The sequence below is a fragment of the Miscanthus floridulus genome, chromosome 8, assembly GCF_019320115.1.
Source record: "Miscanthus floridulus cultivar M001 chromosome 8, ASM1932011v1, whole genome shotgun sequence".
NCBI lineage: Eukaryota > Viridiplantae > Streptophyta > Magnoliopsida > Poales > Poaceae > Miscanthus > Miscanthus floridulus.
Window position 1 is genome coordinate 113,667,874 of NC_089587.1, and position 6,000 is coordinate 113,673,873.

The window sequence follows — 6,000 nt, forward strand, 5'->3', positions numbered from 1 at the left end:
CCAACGGCGTCATCACTGTGAAGTCCACATACGAGCATGCATACGACTGTGACGTCAAATGCATCGAGTACGCCAAGGCTCTCGTGTAGGCCGAGACCCTCATCGTCAACCTCGACCGACTTGGTAGCAAGGTGCCTGACTCCAAGCGTTGTGCCAGGACTTTTGAGCCCACAGAGGCCATCAAGCTCGTCCCGGTCGACCCCACCTGCTCCAACGATCGAGCGCTGAGGATTAGCGCCACCCTCGACAGCAAATAGGAAGCCGTGCTCGTTGACTTTCTCCGCGCGAATGCCGATGTATTCGTGTGGAGTCCCTTGGACATGTCGAGCATACCGAAGGAGGTCACTGAGCATGCCTTGGACATCTGGGCTGGCTCTAGACCAGTGAAGTAGCGCCTACGCCGATTCGATGAGGAAAAGCACAGGGCCATCGGTGAGAAGGTGCAGAAGCTTTTGGCGGCTGGATTCATCAAGGAAGTGTCCCATCCAGAGTGGTTAGCTAATCCCGTATTAGTTAAGAAGAAAAATGGGAAGTGGAGGATGTGTGTAGACTACACCAGTTTGAATAAAGCATGTCCAAAAGTCCCATTCCCATTACCCCAAATCGACCAAATCATTGACTCCACTGCGGGATGCGAAACCTTATCTTTCCTTAATGCGTATTCCGGTTACCATCAAATCAAGATGAAAGAATCCTACCAGCTCACGACCTCTTTCATCACCCCATTCGGCATGTACTGTTATGTGACTATGCCATTCGGCCTCAGAAACACAGGGGCCACATACCAGCGGTGCATGACCTAGGTATTTGGCGAGCACATCGAGTGAACCGTCGAGGCCTACATGGACGACATCGTGGTCAAGTCCAGGAAGGCCAGTGATCTCGTCGATGACTTGGAGATAGCCTTCAAATGCCTCAGAGAGAAGGGCATCAAGCTCAACCCCGAGTAGTGTGTCTTCAGGGTCCCCTGAGGCATGCTCTTGGGATTCATAGTCTCAGAGCGTGGCATCGAGGCCAACCCAGAGAAGGTCTCGACCGTGACCAACATGGGACCAATCCGAGACCTCAAGGGAGTGTAGAGGGTTATGGGATGCCTTGCGGCCCTGAGCCACTTCATCTCACGCCTTGGTAAAAAAGGCTTGCCTCTGTACTGCCTCTTGAGAAAATCCGAATGCTTTTCTTAGACCCCCGAGGCCGAAGAAGCCCTCACCAAGTTCAAGGCACTGCTCACCAATCCTCCTGTCTTGGTGCCACCGACCAAGGGCGAGGCCCTCTTACTCTACGTCGCCGCAACGACCCAAGTGGTCAGTGTGGCCGTAGTGGCCGAGAGGCAGGAAGAGGGGCATGCTCTACCCGTCCAACGACTTGTTTACTTCATCAGCGAGGTGCTCTCCGAGACTAAGACACGCTACCCCCACATCCAGAAGCTGGTTTACGCCATAATCTTGGCTCGATGCAAGCTGCGTCACTACTTCAAGTCCCACCCGATGACCGTGGTGTCGTCTTTCCCTCTAGGAGAGATAATCCAGAACCGGGAGGCCTCAGGTAGAATAGCCAAGTGAGCCATCAAACTCATGGGGGAAGCCCTGTCTTTTGCGCCTTGGAAAGCAATTAAATCCTAGGTCTTGGCTGATTTTGTGGCTGAGTGGACCGACATCCAACTGCCACCTGCTCAGATCTAGGTGGAATGCTGGACCATGTACTTTGACGAGTCCCTGATGAAGACCGGGGCAGGCGTGGGTCTGCTCTTCATCTCACCCCTCGGAGTGCACATGCGCTACATGATCTAGCTCCACTTCGCTGCCTCCAATAACATAGCCAAGTATGAAGCCCTCATCAATGGCTTGTAGATCGCCATCGAGCTTAGAGTACGGCGTCTCGACATACGAGGCGATTCGCAGCTCATTATCGATCAAGTGATGAAGGAGTCGAACTACCATGACCCCAAAATGGAGGCGTACTACAAGTTGGTACGTTGCCTAGAAGACAAGTTCGATGGCCTCGAACTCAACCACATTGCGCAAAGATTCAACGAGGCCGCGGACAAACTGGCAAAGATGGCGTTGGCACAGGCCCTGGTCCCCTTGAACTTCTTCGCCAGAGACCTCCACAAGCCTTCTATTGACTATGCCTTGGCGGTGGAAGAGGGCCCATCGGTCGAGCCCACCGCAGGGCCCGAGGCCCCCTCTATCACCGAGACCCCTGCGGTCGAACAAGAGGCCATGGAAATCAACGTGGAGCCTCACGAGGCCGACCAGGGTACGGACTAGCGAATCCCGTTCCTTGATTACCTCATTCGAGGAGAGCTTCCTGCAGACAAGACCAAAGCCCAACGGCTTGCGCGACGAGCCAAAACTTACATCCTCAGCAATGGCGAGTTGTATAGGTGAAGCCCATCTGGCGTCCTCCAATGGTGCATCACCACCGAGGCAGGCCAAGCCCTACTTTGGTACTTGCACGCGAGAGCCTATGGGCACCATGCAGCTCCTCGGACGCTCATCAGAAATGCCTTCCACCAAGGGTTCTACTGGCCAACGGCGGTTGCTGACGCCACCAAGCTGGTACACTCCTACGATGGATGCCAATACTATGCATGGCAGATGCACCTCCCGGCCCAAGCCCTCCAAACCATCCCCATTATATGGCCATTCACCGTGTGGGGGCTAGACATGGTTGGGCCTCTACAGAAGGCCCTCGAGGGCTATACCTATTTGCTGGTAGCGATCGACAAGTTCTCCAAGTGGATCAAGGCTCGTCCGATCACTCGAATCAAATCCGAGCAAGCAGTGCTGTTCTTCACTGATATCATCCACAGGTTCGGGGTTCCAAACACCATCATCACCGACAATGGGACACAATTCATCGACCACAAGTTCCTGATGTTCTACGACGACCACCACATTCGTGTGGCTTGGTCAGCCGTAGGACACCCTAGGACAAACGGCCAAGTAGAACATGCTAACGACATGATCCTACAAGGTCTCAAGCCAAGAATATACAACCGGTTGAAGAAATTTGGCAAGAAATGGCTTGCCGAACTCCCGTCGGTCATCTAGAGCCTGAGGAACACTCCGAGCTGAGCCATGGGGTTCACACCATTCTTCCTAGTCTATGGAGCCGAAGCCATCCTCCCCACTGACTTGGAATATGGTTTCCCGAGGCTACAGGCCTACAACGAGCAAAGCAACCGCACTGCCCGCGAGGACGCCCTCGACCAACTGGAGGAAGCCGGAGACGTTGCGCTGCTACACTCGGCCAAGTACCAGCAAGCCCTACGACGCTATTAAGCCCGGCGCATTCGAGGCCGAGACCTGAAAGTGGGCGACCTGGTGCTGAGATTGAGGCAGAGCAATAAGGGTCGCCACAAGCTGACCCTGCCATGGGAAGGGCCGTACATTGTTGCCCAAGTGCTAAAGCCCGGGACCTACAAGCTATCCAACAAGAAGGGCAAAATCCTCACCAACACTTGGAACATAGAACAGCTACGCCGCTTCTACCCTTAAATTTCCAAGCATTATATACATTGTTTCTCAAAATACAATAAAGAAGCGTTCTTTAGTTGTTCTAATTTTTTGAGAAACCCCCCGAGCCCATCGATGGGGGATCGGTGTTACGACAACGCTATAAGGGAGACTAGGCTCTACCTCTGTAGAGGTGCCCACCACGGGGCTCAAACAAGACTCGGCTCTGCCTCTGCAGAACCGAGCCTCCCTCAGGGGCTAGAAGGAGGGACCCCCTAAGTCCTAGACACTATTTTTTAGTCGTTTTCAAAAAAATTTCTACGCCAAACTCTCTCGCGCACTCTAACAAATCGATTGTAAAAAGCCTAAGGACCGAAAGTCTGTCTTAGGGCCAAAAGGCCGACCAAGCCGCGAGATGGCCTACTCCTCTAGGCTATGGCAACTCCATCACCACCTTTTGCCTAAAGGGCAGCTTAGGCTCCAAGGAAGTTTTTTGCAAGAGATATGTTCAAAGACGAGACAGAGGGCAGAGGCTTAGAAATATAATAAAAAATGATTAAAAAGCGTATACACGCAAGTACTTTAAAAGGCCTCGACGGCCACAAGCATCATGGCACAATGATGTAAATCCTAATCTATTTACATGGCCCCTTTGGCCTAGGTCAAAACTCAGGGTCGCCAGCGTCGGCGGTCGGCGTAGGAGGAACCACCTCCTCTTCGAACAACCTGGCCAGTGCCGTGCCAGGGGCCTCAGCCACCTCCACCAGCTTCATGACCTCCTCCTCGGCCTTCTCATCATCCTCAGCCATGACGTAGCCATCACTGACGGCCTCGAGGTCGATGCCGATGTAGTGCGAGGAGACGACAGCCAGGGCACGCTTGACGCTCGTATGCAGCGCCCCCCGGAGCCGCTCATGGATTCGGCCGCTCAACGCGATCAAGCGGCTCCCGAGGGAGCTGCTCGACTTGATCCCTCTGACCTCCAGGGCCTCATAGGTGGTACGGGTGGCGCTCTGCTGCGTGTTGTGCTCCCAGATCTTGGCCTCGAGCACCGCCTGCACTATGACGGAGGCCTCAGTAGCCTGGGTGACCTCCTTCTCCAACCCTACACCAAAACAGGGGGATGGGGTTAAGCGCGAAAGAAAACAAACCAAACAGGGGCGCACGCCTACGAGACTCACCTTCGGCTTTCTCCCTCTAGTTTTGGACCTCGACTCAAGAGGCCTCGGCCGCCCTAGAAGCCTCCCTCTCTAGCTCTGCGTCACATCGAGGAGTTAGGGATCGAACGCAAGAAAAACAAATAAAACAAGAGGCGCGGCTCAACAGGACTCACCATCGGCCTTTTCCTTCCAAGCTAAGGCCTCGACCCGGGAGGCCTCGGCCACCTTGATAGCCTCCGCCAGGGCACCTTTCGTCAGCAGGTGCGCGCCCTGCTCCACTCCTAGCTCCCCGGTGATGGCCTTGGCAGAGGTCATCGCTTCTTTGGCCCAGGACCTGAAGGTGTCCCACTCGCTGGCCACCAGGGTCAGCTCCTCTTCTAGCTCCTTGATCTGCACCGCCAAAGGGGCGGCCGGCTCCCGAGCCATGGCTGCCTCGGCCTTCATGTCAGCACAGCAAAGGCAGAGGTCCTCTACCTCCATGCTCCACGCTGACAGAAGCTCATTAGCATTGGCGAGTAGGTCCTTCTGCTGCCGAAGCTAGTCTTAGACATCCCTCTTCCGCCGGAGGAACATCGACTTCCTGAGGGACCAGGCCTCGAGCTCCTAGATAGGCAGAACAAACATCAAGCACTACGAGAAAACTCGGGAAAAAGACGACACAGCATGAGAAAGGAAAGCGCGTACCTAGGCAACGCCGGGCAGGTCATCAACCACGACGGACAGCGCTGTCCGCAACGACTGCTCCGCCAGATGGCGGAATTGATCGAAGGAGCCCCAACGCCCCCCCTCGGCCGTGTCCTCGAGGATGAACAAAGGCTCCCCTTAGGGTCATCCCAGCTCCGCCACAAGACACGCGGGCTATCCCACCCGTGGGGCTCAGGTTGTACCCGGATGAGGGCCGAGCTCCCCTCCCCAGAAGTCAAAGCTGGCTGCTCCGCGGTGCTAGCTGCCTTGGCGTCCGCCACCTCCTTCCCCTAGGAAGTATTGTCGAAGGAGATTGAATGAACCTCCACCTCCTGGGCGCTCTCCTACGACGGTGGTATTGAAGCTTGCCCCGCCTCCGTCTCTGCATCCTAGGCCATCGGCTCCGCCACGCCCAACCCGGCCTCCGCCACCTCAGCCTCGGTGGTCCTAGGAGCCCTAGCCTCCGCCACCTTGGCCTCGGAGGTCCTAGGGGCCTCGGCCTCGCCCTCGGTGGCCTCAGCGATTGAAGGCACCACGGTGTCACCTGACTCGAGGGCCTCGGCCTCGCGGGGCATAGGCGCCTCCTCCCCCGCCTGCCTCGTGGCCGCCTCGATAGCCTCTCCTTAGATGACCAGCTCCTTCGGGTCGGCCCTGGCTGACGCCACGCCATGCTGTATGGCAGCTTGCACGTCCAC